This window comes from Myotis davidii, unplaced genomic scaffold, assembly GCF_000327345.1.
Source record: "Myotis davidii unplaced genomic scaffold, ASM32734v1 scaffold185, whole genome shotgun sequence".
Taxonomy (NCBI): Eukaryota; Metazoa; Chordata; class Mammalia; order Chiroptera; family Vespertilionidae; genus Myotis; species Myotis davidii.
The window spans coordinates 1,256,325-1,278,653 of NW_006297811.1; positions in this window are offsets into that span (position 1 = coordinate 1,256,325).

The window sequence follows — 22,329 nt, forward strand, 5'->3', positions numbered from 1 at the left end:
AACATATACACATCTATCAACAAGTGAATCTAAAATCAAGTGAATAAATCTGATGAACAGAGTAACTGGTGACTATAATAGAATCAGGGGCATAGAAAGGGAGTGAACTGACTATTCTTGGGGTGGGGGGAAGGGGTGTGGAGGGTGCAGGAAGAGTCTGGACAAAAATCGTACACCTATGGATGAGGACAGTGGTGGGGCGGGTAAGGGCAAAGGGTGGGGTGGGAACCAGGTGGAGGGGAGCTATGGGGGGCAAAAAAGAGGAACAACTGTAATAATCTGAACATTAAAAAAGAATTCTTTTAAGTAAAAAAATTGAAACTCTGAAGAATAGCTACAGGTAGATTATGAGGAAATACTTTAACACAATACAGGCATAAGAACGTTCAACTTTAAGAGACAAAAAAATAAGAAAAGCCAAGGTAACTGCTTACAATACTGGAACTGAAAACAATGGATTAAAACAATAATAATAGGTACTGTAAATGGAGATGGGCTAATAAGCCAAATGTCTACAAAGATTGTTTGAGGTTCATGAAAAATAAAAGGGAAGTCATTAAACAGTTACCATATTATTATAAAGTTTTAGCTTTGTATTACCAATGAAATTATGAGTACTTCATAAGCAGCTATTTACAAATATTTCTATAAACTCACTTAGGTGTAATATATTTCTGTTACCATAGATAGAGTGCCAGAGAGTCTCCCCCATTGGCCAAGACGGCATGAGGGAGAATGGGTGTTTCTTACACTGAGTGCACCAAAAGCTAGAAATATGAATGGACAGGACCCAAGCCCTCCAAAAGCTAAAAAGATGGACAGGGCCCAAACTCCCCAAAAGCTAATGAGATAATTGGATAGAAACAAAAGCCCTCCTCTCCTTATGACTATAAGAACTGGAGGCTTGAGCAGGAAGAGAAGATGGTTTTTCAGACAAGAGTCCACCATTCTCCCAGGACCCAATTTCTAAATAAAACTTCTTTCCATTTGCACCAGCGCCTATCTCACCAGTTAGGCTTTCCGTTGCAGCAGGCAGCCCAACCTGTGTTTTTTGCTTACATTTCTAAGCTTGAGAATATGGGTTTGGCTTCCAAGTTTAATAATACCACCTGGCAACATGATTTAGGATTAAGTTCTCACCTACTTTTTCTGCTATAGCAAATTTTATAAAAATCCTCCACTATATTCAATTCAACACATATTAATAACTAACAAACTTTGCCAGACAATTTTTCAATCTAAAGAAAGACAACACAAATGAGCTAATGTTTATTTATAACACAGAATAATACATATAATAATGTAAGAAGATGCAAGAAAAATATTTAAAGAGGCAGTGATGCCGGGGCAGGGTTTTGAAGTATCAGTAGGAGTTTACTCTCCACAAAAATGGATAAACATTTCATTCAGAATGTTCAAAGGCATGGAGCAAGAAAAAAAATGAAAGATTTGGAACATTACAATTGTTCAAATATTTCTGAAACAAAATACTAGAGGAAGACAATAGCAAAGGTGAAACAGAAGGAGACAGCTCCAAAGGGCGTTCTGGGTCGCTCGAGTAAACAAAGCCTTTTTCTTATGGGAAGTAAAAAGGCATTAAAAGATTTTGAGCTGTTCAGTGACAGGCTTAAATTAACATTTCAGTAAGATGATTCCAGCTGAAGAGTGGAAGGGAAATATGAGCTGGAGGGGAAGTGAGTGGATAGACAGGGAAATAGATGGGAATGAACTGAGTTAAAGCCATGGCACAAGAGGTTTTGGATGTGGAATTGGTGAGACTTGGGAAACCAATGAGACATCTCAGTCCTGCTGTAGAGCCAGTCACAAAGTGGGACCACAGAAGGAAAAACAGGTTTCTGGGTGGGAGGTCCAGTATAAACCATGAGTGAGTTTGAGATGCCCAGAAGATGCTATACCATCTTTCCCCTGTCTAACCCTTGGACATTTGAAAAGTCTATTTTAGAGAATAAAAATACCTAAATATCTGGGTTCTTTTATTAATTAAATGTCTGTTTAAGAAAATATACTTCCCCCATAGTAAAATCAAGCACCAGACAATAATGAGTTACATGCTGTCAAAGGTGTCATCTAATCAAAGACCAGTTAACCAAATCTTTTGTGAATAGAAAATAACTGTATATGTTACCTAAATCATCAAAGTTTAAAGAATAAGAATACGAAAGAAACACTAAATAGCAAAACTGAACACAACTTTATCTTCCAAGATTCAAAACCTATTAAGGTACCTTTGATGTGTTGTTATGGACCTCACTCAAAACTGTGCATGAAATGTGCTTGCCTTTGCTGGATGCCGAGTCAACTATCCTGCTCTGTGGAAAGGTCTGCACTTGGTTTGGATAGAAGGCTCTGAGGGGTGACAGCATCTGTAACAGAGGCAGGGGGCAGTGGGCCAAGTTTGCATTCCCCTTCAGCAGTGTAGAGCCAGACTCATAGGAATGTGGTCAAGCCATAATGCTAAGTTTGACAGATATATGCTGTAGCTGGGAAGGCCACAGAGTTGCTGCAATGTGTGTCCATAAGTCCTATGAGAAAAACAGACTGAGCAAATGGTATTTCCAAAAGTCACACATTGGCAGGCTGACAGACACTAACGCATTTGGGTAGCTATGGCCAACCCAAAGTTTTCTTGCATAATTAGTAGATTTGGTATTCTTGAGAAAGGACATTTTCCATGAAGAGCTTGCTTTGAAGGCAGATTTTCACTGCCAGGTCTCCTGGGAGAATCATTTTTTCCAGTTCTCACTTTTGCTATCTCTGACTCATCTCTCAGAGCTTAAGGGAAAACATTCTTATGGCAGGAACATGTGGGGGTCCAGATGGAACTTTTTTAGTGACTCCAAATGTCCTCTATGACCAGAGCTTCACTGAAGTTTGCTCCGGTGTGATGATCCCAGCTCTGGGCTGCCTGCTGGCGAGGGAGAGAACAGGTGACGCACAGGGGCCAGCAGAGAACGGCTTCACATGACCTGGCAGTGGTCTCTGAGGTCGGGAAACCCTGTCATTCTTGGGAGGAAGTAATGATTTACTCTTGAGAGAAGAAGTAGGAATAACTCATGAACAATGTGGGGTAGGGGTCAGGAGTGAGAGGAGGAAGAGAAGATTATCCGGACACCTTAAAAATGACTAGGAAATACCCAACACGCCTGGGTGGCCTTCCTAAATCCCTGAGAAAACAAGCCCCACTAAAATTGGCTAATGATGGAAGCAGATATCATCCAGAAATATCAGACTTTGACTGACTTGGCCTCTTGAATTGTAAAAGCATTCAGGGAAAACACATAGACCCTCTGATGCTGCAGTGATAAATTGTTATCTTTGACTTCTTGTTGCAACTGGTTATTTTAATCTTTCCAATTCTTTCTCGTTCCTTATCGCCAACTCAGGATTACATCGATCCAAGTGTCAGTGGGTGGGATGGGGGGGTTCAGATAGTGGCAGCTAGCTTTTGTCTGGTTTGTTAAAGATGACCCACATTTCTTACCAATAAACTCTGTTTCAGACCACTGAGCAGTAAATTCTCCGGATCTCAGTTCAATCTGTCAGCGACCTTAGCTGAGAATGATTTTCTTCACCAAAGTTCAAGGAGCAAATTAAAGCTACTCCTAACAGGTGAGCCTGGCAGAACACTGCCCCTATGTCTGAGCACTGACAGACAGCATAGCCTGCCTCCAGAGGCCCTACTGCAGGGTTCCCGTAGCTTCGGCACTGCATAAATTATATAGAAGAAAAATAAATGGCTTCTCCTTTGGGGACTGAGATTTTCTGATTTTTTTGATTTTTTTTTTGCGAGTGAAAACATTTCACTATTCTATAAACAGTCTCCTATGGCCCTGGTTTTATTTTAAATACATGTATCCCTCTTTATTTTTTTTTCTTCTTGCAAACCTGAGCAGTAAAGTATTGCACATTTAAAAGAAACCACATACAGAACGAAAACACATTCTTGGAATAAGACGCCCTGAAATAGCATCTACATGTTTCTTCAGACCGGTGTTGACGGCTTCCATATATGTTGGTTTAGAATTACTCTCTGCAGTTGGGCCAGCTTGGAGGGGGTTGGGAGAAGCGCCCATTCTTTTTCTGTGGGGTCTAATAGGCTCTGACCTATTGCCTGTGAGTAAGACACAGGCTCCAGGAAAATTTTCTTGGAATTCTGGTCAACATCCTACCAAAATATAAAAGATTCTTATTTCACATTTGTAAGTCATAGGAAGATACAGTTTCTTATTAGCGGCTAAGATTCCAACTATGGAATAAAAGGTTCTGTTCCCTTGAGTTTGATTTTACATATGAAAATTTCATATACATATATATATATATACATACATATACATACACCTATATACATACACATATATATTATATATGTATATACATTTGCTTTTATGCTATCTTTTGTTAGATTTTAACTTCTTAACTCCTCAAAGGCAATTAATAAAAAATAGTTGATGAGCATATTTTGTGTAATATAAAAATTATAAATTTGAAATAAAAAGATTCTAAGTGTAACTCTGTTGCAATGGGATGGTAAGTTCACAGAAAAGGACTTCAACGATAGCATTTTGTTGGGGCAAAATGCATGGAGAACCTAATCACAAAAGGTTGCAGCAGACACTACCAATCACAGGAAGCCCAAAGGAACAAACTCTCCATTCGAAACACAGCGCCCATGGCATAGATTAGAGTAACCCTTTGTACTCCCAGATGGCTTTGGAAGAATGTGCAACTTTGAGCGGTGACGTCCTCGTGCCTCTGGAGGGATGCCATTTCTAAGTGATAGCCATGGCCCTTCCACAAGAGACAGCCTGTGTCTCCCAGACCACCGCAATTATGCCTCGCCTTCCCGGCCTCTGCCGCAGCGTGGGTCAAGATGCCACTGCCCACTTAGAGCACTCTCTTGTTTAGAGTCCCAAGGGGATGGTCAATACCACATATGTGAAGTTTAGGGAAACCCACTAGGAAAATGACCCAGCACGATTCAGAAATAGTACAACAGTAAAACCCAATGTATAGTCTGTATTTTCCAGTGGTTCTATATATGTGAATGTTCCAGAAAAACAAGACACATTTTTCAAGTATCAAAATTTTACACATGATTAATTTGATCAAATAAAATCTGAAGTGCTATTACACTCTCCCATGCTTTCTGTATTTCTTGGAAGAACTTTACCCTTGTTAACAAACTGGCATTGTGGTATTCTCCTGTTTACTAAGAACATCCCTGATCGGGTGCCATTGTATTTCCTTTAGATCTCTTACCCCTATCTTCATATGCTCTCGGCTTTCGCCAAAATCTCTTTCCATCCCTTGCTTTTGGATGGGCAGCCTGTCTAGGGCATGTTTGTGGGCTCTGGTCCCCATTTCCACACCTGAGTTCTTCCCAGCTTTCCTGACCCCGCTGCACTAGGTTACGCCCTCTCACCCCCCGTTTCACTCAGCTACTGCTAACAGGAATTCCCTAAGTGAAATTAATTTTTTATTTTCTGACATTTGTCACTCTCTGTCTCTCATTATGATTATTTAATATTTACATAAGTTGCTGAGAGCAATAGCCACATTTTATATGTCTTGGTTCACCCTGTTGTGCCTTAAAACAGGACCTGGGACTAATAGATATTTTTATAAAAACACTTTGAAGACATTTATTGAATGAATTTACAGTAAGGGTCCTGGCTAGCCAAAACTAAAATTCAATATAACTGGGAAGTGAACGTAAGTGAACCTCGCCCCACTTACAACTCCTTGGTCTATACCACCATCATACATAGCGGCTGACAGTCGCCTTGAAAAACATACTCTAACCATGGCCATGCCTTACTTCCAGTGCGTGAAGTAGAACCTGGCTCATAGTGGGTGTTAAAAAACAAACAAACTCTAAATGCTGTAACCTATGCAGGCCCAATTGAACGTTTTCTTGGCTGGTTTTAATCACCTCATCTTAGAGGCCTTTAGTTCTCAGCCTCAGAGTAGTAAGGTATTGGTGACTGCGAAGATCATGGGAAGGCTGAATTATGGAGGTCTAGGAGACCTGATGGCCACTGTGTCACCTCTGCTCCAAGTGGCAACCACTGCCTCTTGCCTTCTCAGGGTTAAGTTCAGGGGAGATAAAGACGCTTGTGGAAAAGGATTCCAAGATTTTTAGAGACAGGGCAGCAATACTAGAGAATCTCGGGCTCCCTTCATGCCTGGAAGTGAGGCCTGGAATGTTTCTCAGGGATCCTGAGCTAAAGGGAAACACCTCTCAGGGTGTCATAGGAATATACACATGGGATATATGCAAGGAAATAGCGTAACTACATAAAAAGGTGGCTCTAATTAGCTGATAAAATTTGGTTTTACTATTTAACATGACATCATTTGCCCAGGAATATGTGTGGAACCATTTGAGAAATGAATGAAAAACTGAATTCTTAGAAAATCATTTTTTCCTTGTAAGGTGTTAAATATTTTAGTGAATTCTAATAGAAAAAAAAATTAATTAAAAAGTGACAGAATTACCGGGGAGTTGAGCAACCAATCTGCACCCCTTGCTTTGCTGAAGAGAGAACTTTCCAGTCCTGTGACTAATTTTTGACTGAGTTGGGACCAATAACCAGGTTTGCTGAGGCCTAGGACTGTAGCCTTCTCTGTACTAGAACAGACACTCCTAAAGCATGACATGGAAGTCAGTTTTGTTTGGAGCCAAACTGGAACAAGAAAAGAAGTCTGTCTATACTGAAGGGAATCAGGCCCTGAGCCATGATGTTCAGGTCAAGCCAGTCAGCATTAACGACTCCTACATGAACAAGCCAACTATTTTCCATTCTCATTAAAAGAAAGTTAGAACTACTAGTATACAGTGACTCAGAATTTTGATTTTTTTTCTTTAATGAAAGCCACTACAAAGAGCATACTTCCCTTGAACCATCACATCACTAAGCAGAATAACTTTGAATTTTATGAACTCTGAGAGGCATTTATTTCTCTGACTGTTTTTAATTCAGAGGAGCGGGGGGAAGGAAAAACAGAGAGAAAATTCATGGATAGCAATAGAATAAGGATAAGTGTATCTGGAAATTTTCATTTGGCAGCTGAAATTCTGCTTTAAAACCAGAATATAGCCCTAACCGGTTTGGTTCATCGGATAGAGCGTCGGCCTGCAGACTCAAGGGTCCCAGGTTCGGTTCCGGTCAAGGGCATGTACCTTGGTTGCAGGCACATCGCAATGGGGAGTTTTCAGGAGGCAGCTGATCAATGTTTCTCTCTCATTGATGTTTCTAACTCTCTATCCCTCTCCCTTCCCCTCTGTAAAAAATCAATAAAAATATATTTAAAAAACAAAACACAAAACCAGAATATATATACTAGTATAAGTTACAAAATTACCAGGCCTATTTAATTGCAGTGATATTAAGCCCTTTAATCATTCAACAAATGTTTATTGAGGGCCAGTATCCTGTCAAGAATTAGGCTAAAGATAGAAAAATCACAAGGAGCCGATTGAGCTAAGCGCGGGCCAGGTGGAAGTGGAGAGCGTGGAGGACTTCTCTGAGGAGCTCAATCCTAAGGGACAGTACTTATTAACCACATGAGGTCTGGGGTGCTGGACACTGCTGATGGAGGCAACGGGAAGTGTAGCATTTCAGGAACAGAGAGAAGCTCAGTGCCTGGAGTGCTGAGTGTGGGGAGGTGTGCAGTGACAAAGAACCCGGGGGGGGGGCGGGGTCATCTCAGGAGTTTGAGCTATATGGCCAAAGGTGATGGGAGCTATCAGAAAGATCAAGAAAGTGTTACATGGTATGATTGATGTCTAAAAACATTATCGTAAATCATTCTTAAACATAAGATGATCAGTTAAAACTCAGAGGTACTGCTTTTCACCTATCAAACTAGCAAAAAGCAAGTTTGAGTAGGGTAGAGAAATACCCTACTGGCCACATTTCTGGAAGGAGTAAAAATAATTTGGCAACGTATTAAAATCATCACACACCTTTGACCCAGCACTTCCAATTCTTCTGCAATTACTCTCCCACTAGTATAGAGTGACATATATACCGCTATATTCATTACAGCATTGTTTGTAATAGCAAAATATCAAAAAACTACTAAATGTTAAAAGCAAGCTAGCTAACTACGTTTTATTAGCTCAATATGATAGAAAATCTTGCACTTGAATAAAAAAGAATAACTTCTTTATATGGAAAGGTTACCAAGATACATCATCTATTTTTAGAAGTAAATACAAAACCGTGAATATATCATAGTATCTTCATGTAAAAAAGAAAGACATATTATATTTTATTGTATAGTGTGTATAAAATATCTCTGGAATAACAAAAGTTCTTACATGACTGTCTGTATGGAAGGGACCTGAGTGGCTGGGAGGTGGGCATAGAAGGGATTCTTTTCAGTGGATGCCACCTTTTGTGACCTTTGCCCAAAGAGTTTCGCGGAGTGATGTGGGCAGAACCCATAGTGCAGTTGAGGACTGGATTGATTGGACATGCAGGACATGAGGCCACTTTGAAGGAGTCTGGCTGTGCAGGGGAGAGTAATAGGCCATGGTTTGGAGTGGGGGTGGGGAGCAGTGTCGGACCAAGAAGTTTCTTTTGAACTGGGGACCAGACTTGAGCACGGACAGACACAGATGAAAAATAATAGGATAAAGCAGATACTTATAAGACAAGGGTAGAAAATATTGCAAATTTCCAAACAAGATTTAAAAAGGAAAATCCAGGAATTGTATCTTTCTTTCTTTTCTTTTTTAACTACCCTGTATTGTCTTTAGAATAGTGGTTAGCACCAAGTCGGACTCACAACTTTTTATTTTTTATTTATTTTTTTTTTACCATCTGATGTCATGGTGCCTGGACTCATGTTTTGGAATATCTCCCTTCATTAAATGTTAAGTGGCACATGACCCAGACAAAAAGATATGCAAGAACAGACAATGTATGCACTTATCAAAGCAAGATCACAGAGGCATGCACCTACTTTAGCAAGTGTATGCAGGAAGCCCACCAACCTTCCATCTCTCCTGTCTCAGGAAGGGCAGGGAATGTTGCTCTTCCCTCCACCTCCTGGCCTCCACTGTCAGCCCTGGCTGCGGGTGAATCCTTCACCAAGGGCTAAGCTTCCAGAAGATCCAGCCCAGTCTCCGTGTCAGAGGCAGGATACAACTCCACGAATTCCTTCCTAAATGTTTAGTGTTTTCTGTGCCCCGGCTTTCTAATCCCCATTTCTGACATTTTTCAAGTGAAAAATTTGACTCACACTCCCCCTAGTGACAGCCCTAGGAATGTCTTTCAATGACCATAACCATACCTCATTGATAGCAAAGAGAAAGAGCCAGCCTGAAGTGTTGATTGTTACAGGAAAGAGCACCTTTATTGCCCCCACTCCCCGCCTGACACATACGCTAACATTGCTTTCTGTGAACAGGAAGAAGTATTTTTGGAGCTGAATATGTAGACATTAATAGATTGGAGGGGACGCATTTAGTCAGTGCTGAAATGGAGACAGCACTATATCTTCCTTGTTTTGTGAGGAGGCAGGTGTTAGAAACAGGACGACTCTGCATATATAAAAAGGAGAAGAGAAAAGAAAGGAATGGAATATGCTAGACATGTCCCAGTTTGCACTGCTGATCCCACGGCTGAGATACTTTTAAGTTTAACTTACAAAACAGGAATCCTAAGGTTTAATGTACTGAGGGTACTGGACCTGTGAAAGATGGCCTGAGGGGACAGTAATAGCAGTGATTAAATATTTGTAAGGCTGACATGTGGAAAATTAAACTTCTTGTTTGGAACAACTCCAAATGAATAATGCTGAACCATTCATTGAGGGTCAGTTTAAGAACTGATGAATATATAGCCTTTCTCTCCAGAAAAAATATGCTTTCACACTTCATGGATTGTTGCAGAAAAAAATGTAATGGCTAATAAACATTGAAACAGATGCTCAGTCTCACTAAAAATGTCAGGCAAACCTAACAGGAATCTACTCGATGTTTTCCCTTTCTATCTGGAAAAGATCAAACAATTTAACAATGCAACGTATTGTCAAAAGTGTGGGGGGAAAGGCACCCTTATGCTATTGATGCATTATAAACCGGTGCCTTCTTTTCTGAATGACACTCCATTGATCACGTATGCTATGGCTTCAGTTCCCATCTCTAGGCCCATCCAGCTCAGACCTCTCTTGAAGCTTTAAATACGAACCGTCTTCACTTGGATATCCTAAAGGTTCTGCAAATCCAACATGTGCAAGAAAGAACTCCAAAACTCCCACCGGCGGCTCTCTCTAGAGCATGCCAGCATCTCTCCCCACCCACTTGCCCTTTCCCTTGCCTCTCTCTTTCTCTTAAGCTCCAAGCACCCTTCTTTTGCCTGTGTAACTTGTTTCTTGAGCCCATTTCTTCTACAGCCCCCTTTTCCACCTCCATGTCTTTATAAATAAACGTTCTCTTGGAAGAAAAAACAAACCCACAAACTATTGACCCCAGATAGTAGGTAGCACTCCCATCCATTAGTGTGTGAGTCAGACATCTCAGAGGCATCCTTGACATTTCCCTCTAACCACTTCTCCCTGCTTCCCATGTCACCACACCCAGTTAAGCAATCATCAGTTCTCACCTGGACCCCTGCAGTAACCTCCTAACATGTGTGGTGTGTCCTAACACCCTCTCTGTTCCTAGGATGAGTTATCCTCCTTGCAGTCAGAATCATCTTTTCAAAGCTTAAACCTTATCATGCCAAAACTCCTGTTTAAGTCCTGCAATTGCTTTTAAGATAAAGACAAAAGTCTTTAATGCAGCCTGCAGACTCTGCACAGCCTGACTTCTGATTACATTTCCAGGTTCCCCTAACTGATTCTCTCCACCTTCTAGCATGCTGGCTCCTTTCTCTTTCTTTAAAGCTACTTTTTCCCCCTGTCAAAGCGCTTTTTCATATGTGTTTCTTCTATTTCAAAGAATCTTCTCTCTCTCTTCATCTAGTTAACTCCTATTTAGGACATAATCTCAGTTCCCAGAGGAAGGTGTCCCTGTCACACCAGTTCAGCTCTGTTTTCTTTTGTTACTTTATATATGAAAGCCTAGAACTATGTCTTTTTTATGGTACCTAGAGCAATTTGTAATAATGCCCTAATCTATATGATTATTTTAGTTCTATCTGTTCCTGCTACTAGACTATAACATTCACAATGGCAGAGATCTTGTCTTTCCTAAAGTGTGCCAGTGGATCTTGAATAGCAAGAAGCAGGCACTGTGTGTGTGTGTGTGTGTGAAAATGTGAGAAAGGAAATACAAAAAAAAGGTTAATAGTGTAAATCTCTAGGTAATGGACTTAGGCATCATTTTTCCTTCTTTTATATTTCTGTGTTTTATATACTTTATACAATGGGTATACATTTATTTGTGACCAGATAAAATCAATAAATGTTATGTCATTAAAGTCAACTGAATTTCAGAGGACATGACTGCCAGCCACTTATGCCAAATATGAGTGGACCACAAAGGATTATCAGAAAAAAGTAAGAAAAACTGTTTTAAGAGGCCATGAATACTATTTTTGAATAAATTAGGACCTTCAAAAATTATAGAGTTAAGTAAGCACTTAGTTAAGTCTAGCTCCTTTAAGAATCGACTTCACCAAGCACTAACATGAATGTGGTAGCTTTCATCAAAGGTTGCTTTGAGAAACAACCATAAAAAATATATTTGCTTTTTTACTGTAAAGTTGTTGTTGAAGACACTGTGTATTATATGACTCCACGTTCACAATATAGAGCCCTCAAGTGAACCTCTTTTAATCTCAGTGCTAAACAAAGCTTTGCTTCTGCTGAAGACTCTTACTTTCCCCCTCTAATTAAGAGCACTCCATTGGTTATGTTCACCTTTTTGACCAAGAGTCAGACCCAATGCCCCTTCCCAGCAATTGTGTTCCCTGTATGGGTGCCATATTTGTATTCTCCTTCCCTTGATTCTATTTACACTTTATCATTTAATTTTACCTATTTGAGCTATAAACCATGTGATGTAAAAATCACTTGTAAGTTGAGGTGGGGCATAAATATACTACTTATGAAATTGATAAAATACATAATCCTTCCAACTTTCAAAGCTGTCAAATCTTACTCAAACTCTTCTTTTCCCATCACCTTAGAGGTTCTATTGGCTAAATTTAGAAGCAGTTCACAAAATGCAGACCAGAATGCCCTCTAAGTTTCTCAAACTGGGCAAAAGTTTCAAGCATGCATACAAAAGGAAAGCTTGAGTACAGTAAGTATAAAAGCCAAATATAAAGGAACATATCCCAGTAGTTAGAGTGGTCCAAAGACAAGAATGGATGGCCTTATCCCTAGGAATTTGTCTTCTCATGGGACTCTAGACTTTCCAATGGAGGTAAGGCACAAGTCTAGATACCTCTCACCCAGCAACACTGCCCAGTATCCTTGCCTCTAACCATCTCAGAGTGAGAAAACGTCATTGGATTATATTGCAAGTGCTGAGGTGGGAGACTTGATGCCTAAATCCCTCTCTGGCTCCTTCCCTGTCCCTAAAATGAAGGTAGGCATTAGCTTCACTGGCTGTTGGCTCTGGAGGACTGTCTGCTCCACAAGTAGTCTTGGTCTCTTTAGTGGCCGTCGCCCGTTACAGAAATGGTAGTAGATGATCATAAGTAATCTTAGTAATGAGATGTCTGCAAAGGACAAAGAGTGTTAAATCAGCAGATCTATATGTAGAGAAAGCTTGGGAAACTACAAAGAAGGTATTACAACATTAAAACTAGCACATGGTTCTATAGGACTTCACCTCAATGTCAGATTCAGCTGCAGATCAGAGACCTAGCACTGATTCCAGCTCTTCTACCATCAAGGTATGGCAATCATCTGATGCTTACAATGATTGGAACAATTTGTAATCTTCTATTTTCAATTTAATTTTGTTTTATTTCTTAAAGTATTACAAAGAGCATTACATATGTCTCCTTTTTTCCCCCCTTGACATTCCCTCGGCCTCCTCTACCCCCCAGTGCCTTGTGTCCATTGGTTATTCTTATATGCATGCATACAAGTCCTTTGATTGATCTCTTACCCACCCACCCCCAACCCTTCCCAGGCTTCCCACTGTAATTTGACAGTCTGTTCAATGCTGCTCTGCCTCTGTATCTATTTTTGTTCATCAGTTTACAATGGTCTTTAGTATCCATAAATGAGTGCGATCATGTGGTATTTTTCAAGGCTTCCCAGGGGCCGGCGCAGCTTCACAGGAACCATCTCAGCCTCACAGGGGCTGTTGCAACCTCACAGGAGCCATCGCAGCCTCTCAGGGGGCGCCGCATCCCACGTTGGGGTTGAAGGTGCGAGTCAGAAGCTCCTCTCGCTGTCTCTCCTGCTGCTCCCTTGCGTATCGCCGATGCTGGAAGTTTCTGAGAGCAGTCTGCAGGAGCTGGACATCATACTTTAACTGGTCAACACGAAGTTTGGCATTCTGTCTTTTGTTGGGAGGCTCCTTGCTGGACAAAATCTCCAGGCATTCTAGCTGGCTGAGTATCTGGTATGCTTGCTTGGATTTCATTTTCTACTAAGTGCACAGACTGCTTGCTGCCGTCTCCCGGCATCTCGACTCCTCGCCTCTCTGCGACTCCGCGTCTCCGTGTCCCGAGTGCCGAGTGCCGGCGAGCAGCTCCGCGAGAAAGCCACCCTCGCTCTCCGACCCACTGCAAGGCCTTCCTGCCTCTCCCCGTAGGCGAGTGGGGCCTCAGAATCCCCCCCAAACAAGCTCAGTGGATTCGAGAGTTTGTAGCCCCTTCCGATTGAAAAAAAACACGTATCCAATTGCAGCCCACCTGGCACGTGACTCCATACCTCTGTTCTTGGCGCCTCTGCACATCCGACTCAGTCTCAATGCTCTTCTTTCTTTCCTTCCAGTTGTAGAGCTTCCACTGGGCCAGCTTTCCCATGGTTCTGAATGATAGCTGTTTGTCTTATAGTTGGTAGTTTCAGTGTTGTTGTGGGAGGCAGCATGCACAGGTCTGTACCTTACGCCACCATCTTGGTTCTCAAGACTTCACTTTTTTTTCCGTGCTGAGGAGCAGGAGAAGGTATGGATGAGTGGAATCTAGGAAGAGGCTGGGGAGAGAAGGGGGTCCAGGAGAGGTGGCAGCAAATTGTGTAATCTTCTATTTTCATAAATTGCTGAATCATATACAGTACCCATCTTTCTATTATTATAGGCACCATACTTAGTTAAGCAGACATGTTAACTCAGCAATTGTGAAAGACTCAGGAAAGAAATTTTAGAAGACTTGCATCATCAAAGAATAATGCAGAGCACTGCCAAATAAGGTCATAGAGTGAAAAGCAACTAGACCACCTCTGACTTTAATTCTCTGAGGGTGGAAACTGTAATGACTCATTCAGACCAAAAGGGGCTCCCATGTCTGAAATCCACAATATCCTTTCAGAGCTCAAGTTGTAATTCTGTCCTTGATGGGGAGGAGAGGGAGCCAAGGGAGGAAGCGAGACAGGCTTTTGGCTGAGGTTGCAGTGCAGGAGGGAAACTGAGGACTGAACAACTCATAAACTCCACCACCAAACCCAGACCTGTGTTCAGATGGCATAAAAAAATCCCAAACTGCTGTTTGTAAAACATCGTCCTTTTCCATGGTTTTGCTCTTTTTCATTTTTCTTTAGCTCTGTGTAAAATTTCATGATATAAAAACTCAAAAATTATAGATGTTACATAAACGATAAATTAGAAGGTGATTCTCCACTTTACAACAGAATTCTTGGCTTCACAAAAGAAAAAGCCATAGTATTTTTTAAAATGAAAGTGTCCCTTTTATACCTAAAATATATATTTTTGTATTAGTCAAGGTCCCAACAGGAAACACCATACTCAAACTGGAATAATTTATTAAGCAAAATCTCTGCAGCTTAAGGTCCGTTCATTGTTAGTTAAAGTCTGTACCTAAAGTATCTGCAATGCTATGCTAGGAGCTGGGGGAGATCAGAAATTATAAGATATTCCTTTCTTTAAGCAGTTTAAAGTTTAACAGAGCTTAACGTTTTGTTAGAAAGACAAGACATATGCACATGAAGTAGCAAAAGCACTAACACAGAATTTGTTCTAGATTTCGGGTGCATTCTGTAAAAGCATTAGAAGAAGGCAGGAGCAATGGTAACTAAAATGGTCTAGGGCAGTGATTGGCAAACCTCGGCTCGTGAGCCACATGCGGCTCTTTGGCCCCTTGAGTGTGGCTCTTCCACAAAATACCATGTGCGGGCGCGCACGTACAGTGCGATTGAAACTTTGTGGCCCATCGCAGAAGTCGGTTTTCGGAAAGGAGATAGACGAAACAAGTGTACAAGATGAGTATGGATGGGAGAGTTGGAAGGAGTCGACTGCAACAAACATACCTCAATCAGATTGAGGACGTTTTTAGCAAAGGCCAGCTTAGGAGTACCCTAATTAAGTTAATAACAATGTACCTACCTATATAGTTTAAATTAAAAAAAATTGGCTCTCAAAAGAAATTTCAATCATTGTACTGTTGATATTTGGCTCTGTTGACTAATGAGTTTGCCGACCACTGGTCTAGGGAGATCTCATGAAAAAAATAGGAAGTGTATAAGCAGGACCAGACGGTTGTTCCAGATGGAAAGAAGAAACAGAAGGTATACAGACTGGGAACAAGTATTGAAGCTAGCAAGATAGTCTGCCAACTGAAAAAGTAACTTGCGGATACAAAGCAGATCCTCAAACCTTGTGCCTCTTTTTAAACGATGGGCCGTATTTTAGGGCTGAGCCATACTGGAGATCTCAGTAGGTCTTAGCAGCTGGAGATGACAGGCCCTTCTACCTCTGCTCACTCACATAGATCTTCCTTCAAAGGTTCTGAAGACAGACAGCTGGAGAGAGAAATTTTGAAAGACGCTAATAGCTACTAGTAATGACTAGAACAAGACTTTACCTATTGACTAGACCAGTGGTTCTCAACCTTCCTAATGCCGCGACCCTTTAATACAGTTCCTCATGTTGTGGTGACCCCCAATTTTATTGTTACAAATTTTACATAATTAAAGCATAGTGATTAATCACAAAAACAATATGTAATTATATATGTGTTTTCCGATGGTCTTAGGCGACCCCTGTGAAAGGGTCATTTGACCCCTAAAGGGGTCGCGACCCACAGGTTGAGAACCGCTGGACTAGACAGATGCAAAAAAGCAGCCTTACTTTTCACCAGTTATTATTGTCTTCCTTGTTTCCTCTAGCAACCAAATCACCCCTGAGGGCAGTTCTCGGCAGGTTTCCTGGTGACAGTTCACAAAGATGAACTTTAGAAGTTTTTATTCAATTGTGTGTGGGTTGAAGAAACATTGGGTTTGACAATCCATAAAATTGTTTTTCCATTACCTATGACGCCCATTTTATACTTGTTTATGTTTTTCCCAATCAAATACCATTCTGTACAAGTTCAAATGAGTCCTTATTGACTCAGTAATTTTGAAAAATCACATCATCAAAGTTGTCCCATTAAAAACACTGTCTGATGCTTCCTGGCCCTCTGTGCTCTAGGTAAAAAGAGCAAAGAGAACGTTTTGACCTGGAAATCAGTAATAAACAAGCCAAACCAATACGCATTCAAATGGGAGGGTGACAGTGGAACTAGTCACTGTCTTTGTTTCTCCTTTCTTGCCTCACTCACAGACCAACTTTTTGGAAGTAGCCATGCCTCTGCCGGTAAAGGCAAGGATGACCTAGAAATCTGTGGTATTCCCAGTTACTGACCTCACTGAAAGGGAGTAGGTGGGAACACCACAAAATGGTTAGAGGAGCACCTAATGGTAAAGGCATCCAATCCTCCCCCCCACCCCCCAACCCCCAATAAAAAGGTTATGTGACTCACCAGGGTAAAGATCAAACCTCCATCTTCCTTTCCACAGCAGATGTAGTCATGTAGGAAACTGGTTGGAACTAAGCACCCAGAAGGGATGGAGATTTTCATGCTTTATATAGCAAGGTAAGATCTTGAATATTGATGCATTCTTGTGCTTTTCTTTCTATCCTGAAATATTTGCTATTTTTCATTCCCATTGTCCTCAGCCTGGCTACACAAAAGAATCATCTGGAAAGCTTTTCAAAAATGCTGACTCCTGTACCCCACCTCAGCCACAGTGGAAGCTGAAAGTAGATAAGTCAGAATAAAATGATGGGGTCAGGTCACAAACAACACAGGAGCCAGTTTGACCAAATCAGAGTCTCTGAGGGTGGCGCCTAGGCACTGTTAGATGTGCAAACTCTCAAGGCGAGTCCAAGGTTTAATCATTGTTCGGTACCAGTGTAGTCAGATGCACTCACTTGGTTTAAATGGGAATCACCTGGTCATGATGGTTGGCTGGTGAAAATGAGCACAGAGCATGCTGGAGTGTTGCTAGAAGGATACCTGAGGTTGTGGTTGATCCCAGGAGAGAAATGAACTGTAAGTAATGCTGCAATGAATAACCTGTTATGTGCGCATTTTTGTATACTAGGGGTGTGTTTCATGGGTAATGAATGGTTATCTTCACCCAAAATTCACACCCAATGTGATGGTGTTAGGAAGTGAGGCCTCTGAGGGGTGATTAGGTCATGAGGGTGGTGCCCTAATGAATGGGATTGGTGCTCTTATAAATGAGACACCACGGGTCTCTGTAGTTCCTTCCACCTGAGGATACAGATGTCTGTCCTCAGTAGACCAGGCTGCACCCTAATCTCAGACCTCCAATCTCCAGAACTGTGAGAAATAAGTTTCTAGTGTTTATAAGCCACCCCGACTGACTAAGATTGATACATTCCTAGAAGTGAAACTGCTAGATTAAAGGGTAAAAGCATATGTCGTTTTGTTACATATTGCCAAATTTCTCACCATAGCAATGTATAAGACTGACTGTTTTCCCACACACTTACATCAGCGTATAATATCAAGCTTTTAAATGTTTGCCAATATGATAGATAAAAACCAGCTCAGCGAAGTTTTAATTTTCATATATCATTATAAATGGTTAAACGTGTTTTTTATGAATTGTCCTTTCATGTTTTTTGCCCATATTTTTATAGGATTTTGGCCTTTTTTGCTCATTTTTTCCTCTAGTTTTGTTTATTTGAGATAAAATTTACATTCAGTTAAATGCACAGGACTTGAGTGCATATGTCAATGAGTCTTCACAAATATATTCATACATCTATATTATCACAACCCTAGCAAGATACAGAACATTTCTGTCCCCTCAGAAACTTCTCTCATGCTCCCTTCCAGTCAACCCCCACATAAGCAACCACAGTTTTGACTTAAATCATATGGTATGTACTGTTGTATCTGATCGCTCTGGCTCAAAATAATGTTTTTGAGTTCCATCCACATTGGTATATAGAGAAGTCACTCATTCCTTTTAATTTTAGCGTATGATTCAATGTCATTTACTGCATTCACCTTGTTGTGCAACTATCACCTCTATGTACAAGTAGTTCCAAGAGAAATTTCATTATCCAAAAAGAAAACTCTATGTCTATTAAACAGTCACTCCCTGTCCTCCCCTTCTTCAGCCCCTGGGAACTACCAATCTGCACTTACTTATTCTGAACATTTCACATAAATGGAATCATACCATATGTGACCTTTTGTTGCCTTATTTCCCCCAGCATAATGTTTTCCAGCTTCATCTGCATTGCAGCATGTATCAGAACTTCATTCTCTTATGGCTGACTAATATTCCATCATAACCATGCCACATTTTACTCATCTGTTGATTGGTTATGGGTATTTGTGTCCACCTTTTGGCTATTGTGAATAGTGCTGCTCTGAACAGTCATGTACAAGTGTTTGTTTGAGTACCTGTTTTCAATTTTGTTGGGTATATACCTAGGAGTGGAATTACAGTGGTAATTCTGTGTTTAACTCTCTAAAGAGTCACCAAACTGCTTTCTACAGAGGCTTAAAAACCCTTTGGCCCTTAGACAAAGATTTGATTCTCCCCAAGAAATAACAACTGAACTAAGGGTACCAGGGGATGAAACTAGAGCCCAGAATAGTTCATAGGGCCATGATATCCTGCTTGTGAGATCTCCCCTTCCATTTCCCGTTTTCCTTCTCATTTAGCCATTTCCTGACATTCTCTAACTTTTTAATAAGACAAATGGCCAAGCTCCACCTGAGATTTATTAAGTATGTATTATCAGAATTTTAGTGGCAAGAGCCAATCCCAGACTTCTCCTGATCCCTAAAGTTTAGCTGATTACTGATTTCTCTACATCCTTCTTGCTCACCTGTGATTAGTGGAGCAATTGTATTATATGCTAGGAATGTTCAATAAACTATCTGATTAGAAGCCTTTTTGAGGGCAGCCCTTAATAATGCTATTGAAATGAAACTGGTCAAAAAGAGAAACGATTGAAGTCCCCTAGTTGTGTTGATGGACTCCAGCACTACAGCAAGCATCAGCGTCTAACTTGCCTTTCTTGGTGGCCCTCGGGCAGCCAGCTTCCAGGTGTGCAATGGCTGTGTGCTGGTGACAAAATAGGTGGTGTTGGGAAGACTTGAGTTTTGCCCAGTGGGTGAAATATCTGTGTTCTAATAAGGATTCTTTCACTTGCAAGTTTCTCTCTTGTCGTCCTGGTAGGTGGCTGAAATAAATTTTACTTTTGTCAAATGTATAAAAAGGAAAAGTCAATCCCCAAGCACTAGAAGAGGGAAGGAAAGACCAGAAACTAATCAACAGCAGGGCTGGAGCTAGAATGCTTTGGAATGGTATTCCCACTCTGAACCATTCGCTCCCTGCTTCCACCTTTCCCCATCACTCTTCCCCTATTGGAAAAAAGTGAGGGGAGGAATGTGCCATAGTAGCAACCGGTAGCAGTTAGAGAAATATCTTCAACTGAGTTGAAATGTCTCTCTGCCAATCAGATATTTTCTTGGTTCTGATATTTTCTTCCAACACCATGTACAAGTTGAATTACCTACCTCTGAAAAGACATCCCATTTCCACCCCCAGATAATTTCAGAGTTGGCAAGTTAAAATCAATATATTTTTTAAGGTAGAGGGAATTTTATAGAAATCACTAAATCCAACTCATTTTACAGAGTAGGACATTGATGCCAAGAGATTGAACAATTTAGCTATAGTTACACCTCTCAAAAGTACAAGAGTTTTTTTTTTTTCTCCCTTTGAAAAAGTTAACCATAGAATCCATCCATTAGCCAGTCTCTAGTCACTTCACATAAACTGAAGGACAAATAAATTGTGATAGGCAACCTTCATAATGAGCTAATACTAAGATACTGAGCTGTGCTAACAACATCTGAAATCATTCATTGCATGTGAGAAGCATAATTATGAGTAACTGTTGCCATTTCTATAATTGAACACTGCAATTCTAGCAAGAGCAGGAATAGAAGGAAATGGGCTGGAGACCCCAGGGAACAGCTTTTGCATCTCTCTGCCTCCTTCAGATTATAAATCAGTGAATAAACAGAGCCTGGTATTTCCTGAAAGCTAGATAGTGTATTACTAAGATGTTATGAAGATACTCATTTCCATATTGAAACTAAAAACAAATCTATAAAGGGAATAAGGGCATACATATTCTTGGAAGTAGAGACTAAAACTTAACTGATAAGAGTTTCTCTTAGTTCAAGTATGAGCACTTTATTCTTATTTTGACAGCTTTCACTTTATTACCCAATTTAACATTTCAAGGCCTTTTTAGAATGATATTTTACCCTCTGTCCTTCCTTTTGTACCCTTCTTATCCCCACTCTACCTTGGAAGTATAGAAAGAGAGGGTTTGAGGATAGCATGTGATTAAGATTAAATTATAATCAGGACTTTTTGTGAAAAAAACCTTCCCCCATTTCTTTATTTGTCTTTGTTTTTGTTTTCAAGGGATCCACCTTTAAACCAGCTTCAAATATAAATTCAATTAAAGGGAAACATAACTTAAGAACCTTTTTTCCTTATTATAAAAGTTTTCATAGTAATTTCATTTTCATGGTGAAAATTAAGGGAATATAAAAATAAGTTTTATGAAAGCAACAAAGAATCCATTCATAATTCTACAATCTAATGATAATCATTTGATAATTAAATGATAATCTAATGATAAACATTTTAGAGTATAACTTTCCAAAAGGGTGTGAGCATGAATGTGTATGAGAGAGGGAGAGAGAGAGAGAGAGAGAGAGAGAGAGAGAGAGAGAGAGAGAAAGAGAGAGAGAATATCCTCCCAGAAGGTGTGTGAGGTGTGTGTGTGTGTGTGTGTGTGTGTGTATCCCCCCAGAAGAAGTGTGAGGTGTGTGTGTGTGTGTGTGTGTGTGTGTTGGACTGCATCCTTTGAGAAGGGGTGTGTATATGTGTGAGTGTGTATGTGTGTTTTCAGATGTCCTTGACAGTACTGGTACCTGTAAGCTCTTGCCTTTTCAGATCTGCCTTCACCTTTTCCTAACTCCCTGAAGCCAACACCGGCAACATAACAGTAGGCACAACTCCCACCAGCTGGTAAGGTCTGGCACTCACCTTACTATGATGTTTCTCTGGTGACCAAGACGACCCTTGGACTTCTGTGGGTATCTGGAGCTACAGCCTTCCCAGCCCACGTTGAGTTTGTGCAATCCATAGGATGGGGAAGCTGGATTGCCTGAGTTTCCTGATTTGTACTTTCACTTCCCATTCAAGACCTGGAACCCTGCTTCACTCAAACTCTTGTCTGAGGCCTAACACTCAGCTAGCTCTTGCCTGTGGTCCCCTTCTTCCTGGGCCTCTGACTCTATGCCCTGACCCCTTGGCTACTGTGCTCATGAGATTTTTTTTTATTTTATTTTTTTGCGATTTTAACTTCAACAACCCACTCACCAGATCATATTCCCCATGGGAACTGAAATTTCCAGGCATCCTTTTCACTAGATTTGGGCCACTTTCATCCGGACACAATGCTAGGATAACGCCCCTTAACTAGGCAGTGCATCCTGGCCCTCCTGGTCCCTCCTTTTCCCACCAGCCCACTGGAGACACCCCAGCATCTGGCTCATTACATATCGGCAGGTTCTTTGTTTTCCAAACAAATGATTCCAGCCATTTGTTTTCATCTTTTAGCTAAGACTGACTACCCTTTACTGAGTGCTGGGTTATTTAAACTGCACTCAGGGTAGCAGTGACAACATTTTAATTAATTGCTTAGCAATGCCATTTCAAAGCAGCGGAAATTTGCATACTTTCCTATGGATGGCTCAGTAGCACCTGACATGAATTAGCTCTCACATTATAGTTTTTCATCCTTGTCAGCAG